Here is a 14,459-nt window from a genome sequence, read left to right as displayed (position 1 = left end):
TATTTTTAATAAAGTATCTAGGTTTAATAAGAATGCAAACATTAGATATATAATTTACAACTTCCCATAAGTCAGTAGTTATGTATAATCCAAAGACTGACTTGGGAATTCTTCATCACTTTTTTTAAAACTTATTATTATTATTATTATTATTATTATTATTATTATTATTATTTTAATCCTCACCCCAGGATATTTTCCCATTGATTTTTAGGGAGAATTGAAGAGAGAGGGAAAGACAGAGAAACATCAACGTGAAAGAAACACATCGATTGGTTGCCTCTGACTAAGACCAGGGTCCAAGGAGCCTGCAACCAAGGTACATGCCCTTGCCCAGAATCGAACCTAGGACCCTTTGGTTCACAGGTTGATGCTCTTCATCACTTTTGATAGAAGTAGGAAGGCAGTTATTAGAGAAAAGAGAAGTAGCTTCATGTGAAGAAATATTGACATATTTGTAAGAACTGAAGAGAAAAATAACAGGCAACATTTATTGAGCTCTTAATGCTTGTTAGGTCTGGACTTTTCCTCATTTTTGTCTTTACAACAATCCTGGGACGTAGATTGTAGACAAATAAAAGATCAAATATCACTAATTTCATATGATTTAATCTAATTTTCATCCTATATAATAAAAGCCTAATATGCAAAGTGTCCAGTTGTCTGGTCATCTGTTTAACCAATCAAAGTGTAATATGCTAATCATATGCTAAGGCCACTCAACTGCTTGCTATGACATGCACTGACCACCAGAGGGCAGATGCTCCAACCAGTAGATTAGCTTGCTGCTGGGGTCTGGCTGATTGGGACTGAGCGAGACAGGCCAGACATGCCCTTGAGCCCTCCTGCAGTCCCTCCCTGGCTGGCCAACCTCCCTCATCCCTCCCTGGCCTCAATTGTGCACTGGTGGGGTCCTTCGGCCTGTCCTGTACTCTCTAGCAATCTGGGACCCCCCGGGGTATGTTGGAGAGCCAGTTTTGGTCCGATCCCACCGACTGAACGGTGGAACAGCTGGTTGCTATGATGTGCACTGATCACCAGGGGGCAGTTGTTCAATGTAGGAGCTGTCCCCTGGTGGTCAGTGCGTTCCCTCACAGGGGGAATGCCACTCAGCCAGAAGCTGGGCTCATGGATGGCGAGATCAGCGGCCGTAGTGGAGCTTCTCCTGCCTCTGCAGCTGAGCTAAGGATGTCCAACTGATGGCTTAGGCACGCTCCCCAGGGACATCCCCTGAGGGCTCCTGGACTGTGAGAGGGTACAGGCTGGGCTAAGGGACCCCCCTTGAGTGCACAAATTTCATGCACCAGGCCTCTAGTTTTATAAATAATGAAGTTGTGGTCTGATCATAAACAGTGATCATAAGTGGCAGAACTGGTATTTGAATCCAAGTTTTTCAGGTACCAGAGCCTTTCCTTTCCTTGTCTTTCTTTCTTGTACTTTATTTCCTTTCCTTTCATCCTGATTTTTAAGGTCACAAAGTGGCTCTCTTTTATTTGTCTGTGAACACCTATGAACCCATCAGCCAACTCGAGAACCAGCACACTGACAGTAACTTATGTAAATATTCTTGTGTAGTCTCAGCTGTCCTGTCTCCTTCTTCCCACACCTGAAGTAACCACTTTCCTAGAGTTTGTTTAGCACTCTCTTTCTTTTTCAAAAGTAGTCTTTTAATCAGGTATTCCTCTGTCCAAATTGTACACTAGTAAGCCTGTGATATTGAACATTAGCCTTTGCTAACCCCCTTGCAATTCTTATATGCCTTAATAGGACAGAGAGGCCTTCCCAGCATTCCCCCAAGAGATGGGAGGCACTCCTACATTTGCACAGTTGAGCCCCAATAAGATACTAAAGTGCATAGAAATCAATGTGTCGCTCTCACATCAGTGTTTCTCTCTCTTTCTGTTCCTCCCCCATCCCTTCCATTCTCTCTAAAATCAATGGAAAAAATATTTTCAGGTGAGGATTAGCCAAAATAAATAAGTAAATAAATGAATGAATGAATAAAACAAATAAGTAAATAAAGTATATACAAAGCAAAGCACAGTGGAATGACTTCGGAGAACACAGAGGAAAGCTCTCCTTACCTCTTCCTCACTTATTCTTAGACTTAAAAGAATTTCTACTGCCCAGCCGTCATTTCTCAGTGGTTGAGTGGCAACCTATGAACCAGGAGGTCACAGTTTGATTCTGGTCTGGGCACATGCCTAGGTTGCAGGCTCGATCCCCAATAAAGGGCATGTAGGAGGCAGCGATCAATGATTCTGTCTCATCATTGATATTTCTATATCTCTCTTCCTTTCCCTTCCTATCTAAAATCAATTAAAAATATAAAAATTTCTACTTTTCAGCATGAATGTGGGGAATCAATCTCCCTATATTTCATTCCATAGTTTTCTTTTCAGAATTCTGAGTCCCAAAGAGACTCAGTGATGGCAATGTGATCATCAAGAGCAGCTTTTAAACCCAGTTTTGCCTTTTAACCCTGGACCAATCACTTAACCACTTTCAGTCTTAGCTTGCTCAACTGTGGGATGCAGGTAATAATAACTACTTTGCAGGATTGAAGGAATTAAATTACATCATTCAGATAAATTACATAGCACACAGCCTGACACAATGGAAGTTAGTAGACTGATTTATGTGCATCTTAAATTTGCCCTCTCTCAGATGAGTCTCCTCATTTACATCAGGTTGTCAGGTGAAAGTTCCAGGGCTGCCTGGTAGCACTGTGAATAATAAGAGAAAGGGGAAGTGATGATGAGTGCTTATAGCTGCCAAGAAAAGAAAAAATTTGGATTTGGCTAGAGGTGAAGTCACCTCTCTTTTTTGAATTAACCTTGTTTCTAAATTAAGTCTGACATTTTCCTGAGCCATTTTTAGTTGACATTAATATTTCCTACCCTTGTAATGAATCCTATAAGATCAAATCCTTGCACTAGTAGTTGACATTAAGAATATTTCTTTTTACCAAAGAGATTAAAGAAGAAATTAAAAACATCCTGGAGAAGTTGAAGAGGAAGGAGAAAATGGCGACGGAATAAAGTCGGGTTTGGAGTCTGTTCCTGGGGCGGAGAGTCGGAGCAGCAGAGGCTCGCAGAAGGAGTGTATGTGGGCAAGTCAAGGGACAGCTAAACTCCAGGAGAAGGTGGGGGAGTGCTGGGCAGTGTTCCTCTGACCGCGCAGCACCCACAGGGGCTGGGTCCCCTCCCGGAGCTGCGGGCTCGCCGGGCGCCTCGCCAACTTGCAAGGAAAGGAGGATTTTAGTGGAAACCTGACTTTCTGCAACAACTGCAAACACTGAACTGCTGGGAGCACCAAACCACCGGTCCCCTATCAGCGCAAACATTCGGATTCAAAGGAACTCTTCACTGCACCACGGAAAGGTCAGATTTCGTCTGAAATAAGCTGTGGTTTCTAATCCCCGCGGTGGGTGAGGGAAGCGCTGGGTGAGGGAAGCACGGCAGCCGCAGGACCGGCAGGAGCCGGGAGGTCTGTGCCTAGAAAAATTGGCGGCAGTTGGAACTGCCGTGATCCGTGAATGAGGAGGGGGGTCTTCTGAGCTGCTAACAGAAGTGACCTCTTGAAAGCAACTCATTTTAATCTGACGAGGAGGGTCAGACTAAGAATTTTCAAAGGAGTGCAGGCTCCTTAGTCTGGTGCACAGACCCACGGTCCACACACCTGGGCTCTTTCCGACTCTGATTGCTAAGCCCAACACATAGAAAAACCCAGGTGGAAACCCTGAAAGACTGCAGGGGGAAGGTGTTTTTTCGGAACCTGGGGACCACAGCTGCGTGTGACCATCAGAGAGGCAGCTCTGAGGCGCACACCTCCACAAACCAGTAGTGAGTGCCATAGAGGGGAAAAAAAAAAAAAAAAGAGCTAGAGAGGCCCGGAAGTCAAGTCAGAAACACTGCCACCCAGGGGCTGAAACGCTAATTGTCTCTGGTGTAATAAAAAATAAATACGAGAAATTAAGACTCGGCTGGCTTAAAAAGCAGGACTGGCTTCCAACACTGAGGAGCCCTGGAATGAAGCTGAACTGAAATACCGCCCAGACTGGGAAAAAGGCATACCAAACAGAATAATAGAGGAAGTGAATGACAGCCGCTACTGCACATTTTAGTCTTCCTATTTTTTAATTTTCAATTCTTTTTTCAATTTTTTAAATTTTTTATTCTCATATTTTTTATTTTCATTTTTTGCATCTTTTACTTAAGAAACTAATTTTTTTTTCTTTTTCCTCACTCGATTTTCACCTTTTTAATTATTACATTTTTATTTTCAATCAGCACTATTATTACTATTATTTTACTTTTTTTTTTAATGTCATTTGATTTTCTCTTTCTTTTATTTTTGGATTAGTGTCCTACATTCGATTTGCATCTTTCCCTTACAATCGCTTTACCCTATCTCAAAGCTAACATTATGCCATCACTCTCCTCCTAACCTTTCCCCTTTTGGTCCCCAGTTTACCTTAACCCTTTCTGGCTTTAGATTTTCCCTACTTTTTCAGTTTACTCCCTGCTAAAACTTCACCCTACTTATATATCTAATTCCCAACCCCCTGCTCCAAATCCATACAAACCTCTCTCTATGCTACCTTAAAAAAATTATTTTTCTCTCGGGCCTTTTGTTGTTGTTTGCTTGAATGTTGATTAGATTGAATTTTTATGCTTTTTTATGAGATTGTTTTGATTAATCTTTTTGTTGGTTTGGTTGGTTCTTTTGTTTGCTTTGTTTTTGTTTGTTTTTTACTTTTGTTTTCCCTTGCCTCACTTGATATTAGCTGGTGTTGCAGTTTGTATTAATCTCCAGGCTCATGTTGCTGGAATTTGCTGGGAATAGTGATTGTTCTAGTGGAGTTTACTCCCCATATATATAGTTTGTTCCCCTTTTCTCTCTTAGTATCATTCTTGTCTCTCTTACTTTTTTTTCTTTTCTTTTTCTTTTCTGTTATTTCTTTTTCTTTTCTTTCTTTCTGCTCTTTTCCCAAGTTCAGATTCACACTCTTTGTTTTTTGTTTTTTTTTTCGTTGTTGTTCTTTCTTTTTACTCTCCCTCATCCACTCCTATTCCATAATTTGTCTTTCTCTGGTGGTTACCTTTATTGGAGGTTATTAATATCGTGAATACAATTCTGTTCAGTGCCTTGTCTGTTGTGCCTGGTTGTGTTGTATTTTATACCTTTAAATCAACGCCAGAGAGAGAAATCTATATAACCAGACATCCAGAGAAGAGAGACCATGAGGAGACAAAGAAATAGCCCCCACAGGAAAGAGAAGCAGGCATCACCAGAAAAGGAAATAAACGATTTAGAGGCAAACAACCTATCAGAGAAAGAATTCAGAGAAATGGTCATAAAGTGGCTGAAAAGGATGGAAGACAAATTCGACAATATGAGTAAGAACCAAGAAGAAATGAAGAAGAACCAAGAAGAAATGAAAAATGACATCGCTGCTGTAAAGAACTCAATAGAAAGCATCAAGAGTAGACTAGACGAAGCAGAGGACCGCATAAGTGAGCTAGAAGACAAGATGGAAAAAAATACCCAATTACAACAGCTTCTAGAAACAAAAATTAGAAAGATTGAGGAGAGCGTAAGGGAACTTCGGGACAATAAAAAACAAAACAACATCAGGATAATAGGGGTGCCAGAAGGAAAGGAAACTGAGCAAGGAATAGAAAACCTGTTTGAAGAAATAATAACAGAAAACTTCCCTGATATAGGGAAGAAAAAACCCACACAAATCCAAGAAGCTCACAGGGTTGCAAGCAAAATGAACCCCAAAACACCGACGCCAAGGCACATTATAGTTAAGTTGGCAAACACCAACGACAAAGTAAGAATCTTACAAGCGGCCAGAGAGAGACAGACAGTTACATACAAAGGAACCCCCATCAGACTAGCAACTGATTTCTCAACAGAAACTCATCAGGCCAGAAGAGAATGGAATGAAATATACCAAGTTATGCAAAGGAAGGGTCTAAATCCAAGAATACTGTACCCAGCAAGGCTATCAATCAAAATTGAAGGTGAAATCAGGAGCTTCAGAGACAAAAAAGGACTAAGGGAGTTTATCACCACCAAACCAGCAATGAAAGAAATGCAAAAGGGTCTGCTGTAAAAAAAAAAAAAAGAAAGAAAGAAAGAAATAGGAAGCAAAGAAGGTACACAGGGGTATAGAATAAAAATGGCGTCAAATAAGTACCTATCAATAATAACTTTAAATGTAAATGGATTGAATGCCCCAATCAAAAGACACAGAGTAACAGACTGGATAAGAAAACAAAACCCAGATATCTGCTGTCTACAGGAAACCCACCTCAAAAAAAAGGATGCATACAGACTGAGAGTAAAGGGATGGAAAAAGGTTTTCCAGGCGAATGGAAATGAAAAAAAAGCTGGGGTTGCAATACTTATATCTGACAAATTAGATCTCAAAGTGAAGGACATAACAAGAGATAATGAAGGCCACTTCATAATACTAAAGGGAGAAATCCAACAAGAAGAAATAACTCTGGCAAACATATATGCACCCAATACAGGAGCACCAAGATACATTAAAAAACTCCTGGAAGATATCAAAGGAGAGATTGACAGTAATACAATCATAGTAGGAGACTTCAATACCCCACTATCACCATTGGACAAATCCTCTAAACAAAAAATCAGCAAAGAAACATCAATCCTAAATGACTCACTAGAACAGATGGAATTAATCGACATCTTCAGAACATTTCACCCCAAAACCACAGAATATACATTCTTCTCAAGTGCACATGGGTCATTTTCAAAGATAGACCATATGTTAGGACGTAGGCAGTGTCTCTCCAAATTCAAGAAGATAGAAATCATATCAAGTATCTTCTCAGATCACAGTGGCATAAAACTGGAAATCAACTACAATAGAAACAACCCAAAGAAATCAAACATTTGGAGACTAAACAGCATGCTATTAAACCATGACTGGGTTACCAAAGACATCAAGGAAGAAATAAAAAACATCATGGCAACAAACGACAATGAAAACACAACAATCCAAAATCTATGGGACACAGCGAAAGCAGTCCTGAGAGGGAAGTTCATAGCTCTACAAGCCTACTGCAAAAAACAAGAAACAATGGCAATAAATTACCTAACCCAACAACTCAAAGAGTTAGAGAGAGAGCAACAAGATAAGCCCAGTGTAAGCAGAAGGAAAGAAATAATAAAGATCAGAGCGGAGATAAACGACATAGAGACCAAAGAAACAATACAAAAGATCAACAAAACCAAGAGCTGGTTCTTTGAAAGGATAAACAAGATTGATGGACCTCTAGCCAGGCTCACCAAGAAGCAAAGAGAGAGGACCCAAATAAACAAAATCAGAAATGAAAGAGGTGAAATAACAACAGACCCCGACGAAATACAAAGGATTGTTACAAAATACTACGAACAACTCTATTCCAACAAACTGGACAACCTAGAGGAAATCGACATATTCCTAGAAAAATACAACCTTCCAAAACTCAATCAGGAAGATTCTAAACAGCTCAACATGCCAGTAACTATGGAAGAAATTGAAGCAGTCATCAAAAAGCTTCCGGCAAACAAAAGCCCAGGGCCAGATGGCTTCACTGGAGAGTTTTATCAAACTTTCAAGGAAGAACTAAAACCTATCCTCCTCAGACTATTCCAAAAAATTCAAGAGGAAGGAACACTTCCAGGCTCCTTCTATGAAGCCAGCATCACCCTAATACCAAAACCAGATAAAGACAACTCAATGAAAGAGAATTACAGGCCAATATCCCTCATGAACATTGATGCCAAAATCCTCAACAAAATTCTAGCAAATCGGCTCCAGCAGTACATCAGAAAGATCATACACCATGACCAAGTAGGATTTATTCCAGGAATGCAAGGATGGTACAATATCTGCAAATCAATAAACGTGATACATCACATAAACAAATTGAGAGATAAAAATCACATAGTCATATCAATAGATGCAGAAAAAGCATTTGACAAAATCCAACACCCTTTCTTGATAAAAACTCTCAACAAGGTGGGAATAGAAGGATCATACCTCAACATAATAAAAGCTATTTATGATAAACCCACAGCAAACATCATACTCTATGGGCAAAAACTAAAACCATTTCCCCTAAGAACAGGAACAAGACAGGGATGCCCACTCTCACCACTCCTGTTTGACATAGTACTGGAAGTATTAGCTATCGCAATTAGGCAAGAAGAAGAAATAAGAGGCATCCAAATTGGAAAAAAAGAAGTGAAGCTGTCCTTATTTGCAGATGACATGATATTGTACATAAAAAACCCAAAAGATTCCATCGAAAAACTAATAGACTTAATAAATGAATTCGGCAATGTAGCGGGATACAAAATTAACGCCAAGAAATCTGTGGCTTTTCTATACACCAATAATGAACTTACAGAAAGAGAGACTAAAAAAGCAATCCCATTTACCATTGCACCAAAAAAGTTAAGATACCTAGGAATAAACTTAACTAAGGAGGTAAAAGACCTATACGCAGAAAACTACAGGCCACTGAAAAAAGAGATAGAGGAAGACGTAAACAGATGGAAGAACATACCATGTTCCTGGATTGGTAGAATCAACATCATTAAAATGTCCATACTACCCAAAGCAATCTATAGATTCAATGCACTCCCCATTAAAATACCAATGGCATATTTCACAGATTTAGAAAAAACTCTCCAAAAATTCATCTGGAATAAAAAAAGACCCCGACTAGCCTCAGCAATCCTCAGAAAGAATAATAAAGTAGGAAGGATCTCAATACCAGATTTCAAGCTGTATTACAAAGCCACTGTTCTCAAAACAGCCTGGTACTGGCACAAGAACAGACATATTGATCAATGGAACAGAATAGAGACCCCAGATATCGACCCAAACCACTATGCTCAATTAATATTTGACAAAGGAGTCATGAACATACAATGGAGTCAAGACAGTCTCTTCAATAAATGGTGTTGGGAAAACTGGACAGATACATGCAAAAAAATGAAACTAGATCACCAACTTACACCATACACAAAAATAAACTCAAGATGGATACAGGACTTAAACATAAGACGAGAAACCATAAAAATACTAGAGGAATCCACAGGCAACAAAATCTCAGACATATGCCACAAGAACTTCTTCACTGACACTGCCCCTAGGGCAATGGAAGCTAAAGAGAAAATTAACAAATGGGACTACATCAAAATAAAAAGCTTTTTTACAGCAAAAGAAACCATCAACAAAACAACAAGAAAGCCCACTGCATGGGAAAACATATTTGCAAATGCTATCACTGATAAAGGTTTAATCTCCAACATCTACAGGCAGCTTATGCAACTTAATAAGAGGAAGATAAATGATCCAATAAAAAAATGGGCAACAGACCTAAACAGAATATTTTCAAAAGAAGACAGAAGGAAGGCCAAGAGACACATGAAAACATGTTCAAAGTCACTTATTATCCGAGAGATGCAAATCAAAACAACAATGAGGTACCATCTCACACCTGTCAGAATGGCTATCATCAACAAATCAACAAACGACAAGTGTTGGCGAGGATGCGGAGAAAAAGGAACCCTCGTGCACTGCTGGTGGGAATGCAGACTGGTGCAGCCACTGTGGAGAACAGTATGGAGTTTCCTCAAAAAACTGAAAATGGAACTCCCATTTGACCCAGTAATCCCACTCCTGGGAATATATCCGAAGAAACTAGAAACACCAATCAGAAAGGATATATGCACCACTATGTTCATAGCAGCACAATTTACAATAGCTAAGATTTGGAAACAGCCTAGGTGCCCATCAGCAGATGACTGGATCGGAAAACTGTGATACATCTACACAATGGAATACTATGCTGCCATAAAAAAGAAGGAATTCTCATCATTTGCAGCAACCTGGATGGAATTGGAGAACATTATGCTAAGTGAAATAAGCCAGTCAATGAAAGAAAAATACCACATGATCCCACTCATTTAGGGATAGTAAAGATCAATATAAAGTGATGTCAAACAAAAAGATAGATACAGAGACAGTAAAGCATCAAACAGACTTTCAAATTACAGGGGGAAAGTTAGGGAGAGGTGGGGGAGTTATGAAATCAAACGAAGGACTTGTATGCATGCATATAAGCATAAACAATGGACGCAAAACTCTGGGGGGAAGGGCATGTGTGGGTGTGGGGTGGGGGGGGTAATGGTAAGATATGTACACATATAATACCTCAATAAAAAAATAAAATTAAAAAAAAAGAAGAAATAACTGACATAGAGACCAAAAAAATAAATAAATAAATAAAAATACAAAAGATCAATGAAACCAAGAGCTGGCTCTTTGAAAGGATAAACAAGATTGATGAACCTCTAGGCAGTCTCACCAGGAAGCAGAGAGAGAGGACCCAAATAAACAAAATCAGAAATGAAAGAGGAAAAATAACAATAGACCCCACAGAAATATAAAAGATTGTAAAAAAATACTATGAGCAACTCTATTCCGACAAACTAAACAACCTAGAGAAAATGGACATATTCCTAGAAAAATACGATCTTTCAAAACTCAACCAAGGAGAATAAAAAAATCTCAACAGGCCGATAACTATGGAGGAAATTGAAGCAGTCATCAAAAAACTTATAGCAAACGAAAGCTCAGGCCAGATGGCTTCACGGGGGAGTTTTACCAAACATTTAAAGAATAACTGAAACCTCTCCTTCTCAGACTATTCTAAAAAATTCAAGAGGAAGGCACACTTCCAAACTCTTTCTATGAAACCAGCATTACCCTAATTCCAAAGGACACTACAAAGAAAGAGAATTACAGGCCAATATCCCTGATGAACATAGATGCTAAAATCCTCAACAAAATTCTAGCAAATTGGATCCAGCATGACATTAGAAAGTTGATACATCATGACCAAGTGGGATTTATTCCAGGGATGCAAGGCTGGTATGAAATCCGCAAATCAATAAACATGATACCGCCTGGGTCTGGGAGAGGCCACGCGCCCCTGGGTCCAGGTGAGGCCATGTGTCCCTGGATCCGGGGGAGGCAGGGTCCTGGGTCCAGATGTGGCCACGCGCCCCTGGGTCTGGGAGAGGACATGCGCCCGTGGGTCTGGGTGAGGCCATGTGTCCCTGGATCCGGGTGAGGTCTCGTGCACCTAGGTCTGGGTGAGGCCACGCGCCCCTGGGTCTGGGAGAGGCCACGCGCCTCCGGGTCTGGGTGAGGCCATGTGTCCCTGGATCCGGGTGAGGCCTCGTGCACCTAGGTCCGGGTGAGGCCACGTGCCCCTGGGTCCAGGTGAGGCCATGTGTCCCTGGACCCAGCTGAGGCTGGGTCCCGGGTCCGGGTGAGGCCACGCGCCCCTGGGTCTGGGAGAGGCCACGCGCCCCCGGTTCCGGGTGAGGCATGTGTCCCTGGATCCGGGTGAGGCCTCGCGCACCTAGGTCCAGGTGAGGCCACGCGCCCCTAGGTCTGGGTGAGGCCACGTGCCCCTGAGTCTGGGTGAAGCCGTGCCCCTGGGTCCAGCCGAGACCAAACCAGAGGGAGTCGGACCTACATTACTACCATTTGTCCACCATCCAGAGCTGAGGGGTCAGTGCTGACATGTACACATAAGGAACTGGTGGACATTGAAATTGGGTCTCTAAAGAACTGTTGGTCCAGAAAGAAACTCACTACAGACTGATTCATTTGCCTGTCAGCATAACTATTATTGCTCGTCTCACATTCAGTTCTTATAAGTATATCTCTAGGGACACATGATCTTGCTCATCTAGGGGAAATGATGAACAACATAGACTGATGAACAAGAACAGAACCAGAAACAAGGAGGCATCGATTGGACTAGTGGGCCTCAGAGGGAGGATAGGAGAGGTTGGGGGGAGGGGGGACAGATCAATCAAAGGACTTGTGTGCATGCATATGAGCCTATCCAATGGTTAAGTTCAACAGGGGTTTGGGGCATCCGTGGGGAGGGGTGTGGGATGGGAATGGGGGGATGAGGACAAATATGTGACACCTTAATCAATAAAGAAATTTAAAAAAATAAAAAATAAACATGATACATCACATAAACAAATTGAGAGACAAAATCACATAATCATATCAATTGATGCAAAAAAGGCATTTGACAAAATCCAACACCCTTTCCTGATAAAAACTCTCAGCAAAGTGGGAATAGAGGGATCATACCTCAACATAATAAAAGCCTTATATGACAAACCTACAGCCAACGTCATATTCAATGGGCAAAAACTAAACTCATTTCCTCTAATAATGGGATCAAGACAGGGATGCCCACTTTTACCACTCCTGTTCTATATAGTACTGGAAGTGCTAGCCATAGTGATCAGACAAGAAGAAGAAATAAAAGGCATCCAAACTGGAAATGAAGAAGTAAAACTGTCCTTATTTGCAGATGACATGATACTATACATAGAAAACCCCAAAGACTCCATCAAAAAACTACTAGACCTAATAAATCAATTCAGCAATGTAGCAGGATACAAAATTAACACCCAGAAATCTATGGACTTTTTATACACTAATAATGAACTCACAGAAAGTGAAACTAAAAAAAAAATCCCGCCGAAACCAGTTTGGCTCAGTGGATGGAGCATCGGTCTGCGGACTAAGGGGTCCCAGGTTCGATTCCAGTCAAGGGCATGTACGTTGGTTGTGGGCACATCCCTAGTGGGGGATGTGCAGGAGGCAGCTGGTCGATGTTTCTCTCTCATCGATGTTTCTAGCTCTCTATCCCTCTCCCTTCCTTTCTGTAAAATATCAATAAAATATATTTAAGAAAAAAAATCCCATTTATCATTGTATCAAAAAAAATTAAGATATCTAGGAATAAACTTAACTAAGGAGGTAAAAGACCTATACTCTGAAAACTACAGGACATTGAAAAAAGAGATAGAGGAAGACAAAAACAAATGGAAGAACATACCATGTTCATGGATTGGTAGAATCAACATCATTAAAATATCCATACTACCCAAAGCAATCTATAGATTCAATGCAATCCCCATTAAAATATCAATGGCATACTTCAAAGACTTAGAACAAACTCTCTAAAAATTCATCTGGAATAAAAAAAGAACCCGAATAGCTGTAGCAATCTTGAGAAAGAAGAAGAAAGTTGGAGGGAGCACAATACCAGATATCAAACTATACTACAAAGACACTGTTCTCAAAACTTCCTGGTACTGGCACAAGAACAGACATATAGATCAATGGAACAGAACAGAGAACCCAGAAATCAGCCCAAGCCATTATACATGATTAATATTTGACAAGGAGGCAAGAGCATATAATGGAGGTAAGACAGTCTCTTCAATAAATGGTGTCGGGAAAATTGGACAGATACATGCAAAAGAATGAAACTAGACCACCAACTTACGCTATACACAAAAATAAACTCAAAATAGATGAAGGACTTAAACGCAAGAAGGGAAACCATAAAAATCTTAGAAGAAGTCATAGGCAGCAAAATAGCAAACATTTGTCATAGCAATATCTTAAGGCAATGTAAACTAAGGAGAAAATAAACAAATGGGACCACATCAAAATAAAAAGCTTCTGCACAGCAAAAGAAACCATAAACAAAACAACAAGAAAGCCCACTGCATGGGAGAACATATTTGCCAATGTTATCTCCGACAAGGGTTTACTTTCCAAAATTTATAGGGAACTCATACAACTTAACAAAAGGAAGATAAGCAATCCAATCAAGAAATGGATAAGGGACCTAAACAGACACTTTTTGAAAGAGGACATACAGAAGGCCAAGAGACACATGAAATCATGCTCAAAGTCACTAATCATCAGAGAGATGCAAATCAAAACAACAAGGAGGTACCATCTCACACCTGTCAAAATGGCTATTATCAACAAATCAACAAATGACAAGTGCTGGCGAGGATGCGGAGACAAAGGAACTCACTTGCACTGCTGGTGGGAATGCAAACTGGTGCAGCCACAGTGGAAAAAAGTATGGCATTTCCTTAAAAAATTAAAAATAGAACTTACCCCTAGCTGGTTTGGCTCAGTGGATAGAGCATCAGCCTGCGGACAGAAAGGTCCCAGGTTCGATTCCAGTTAAGGGGACATGCCCGGGTTGCGGGCTTGATCCCCAGTAGGGGGTGTGCAGGAAGCAACCGATCAATGATTCTCTCTCATTGTTGATATTTCTATCTTTCTCTTCCTCTCCCTCTCCCTTCCTCTCTGAAATCAATAAAAATGTATTAAAAAAAATAGAACTTACATTGGACCCAGTAATCCCACTTCTAGGAATATATTCCAAGAAAACAGAAACACCAGTCAGAAAGGATATATACACCCCTATGTTCATGGCAACACAATTTACAATAGCTAAGATTTGGAAACAGCCTAAGTGCCCATCAGCAGATGAGTGGGTTAGAAAACTGTG

General features: G+C 40.6%; 1 protein-coding gene across 1 annotated transcript in view; it reads right to left on the bottom strand.

Moving 5' to 3' along the window:
- The window catches only part of CD80 (CD80 molecule), a 50,124-nt gene that overhangs the window by 13,019 nt on the left and 22,646 nt on the right, over positions 1 to 14,459 (bottom strand). The gene's annotated exons all lie outside the window — the stretch shown is intronic.

This window comes from Eptesicus fuscus, chromosome 3 (genome assembly GCF_027574615.1).
Source record: "Eptesicus fuscus isolate TK198812 chromosome 3, DD_ASM_mEF_20220401, whole genome shotgun sequence".
In the NCBI taxonomy this organism is placed as follows: Eukaryota; Metazoa; Chordata; class Mammalia; order Chiroptera; family Vespertilionidae; genus Eptesicus; species Eptesicus fuscus.
Note: the sequence above shows the minus strand (reverse complement) of the source record. Positions and strands in the feature narration are given on the sequence as shown.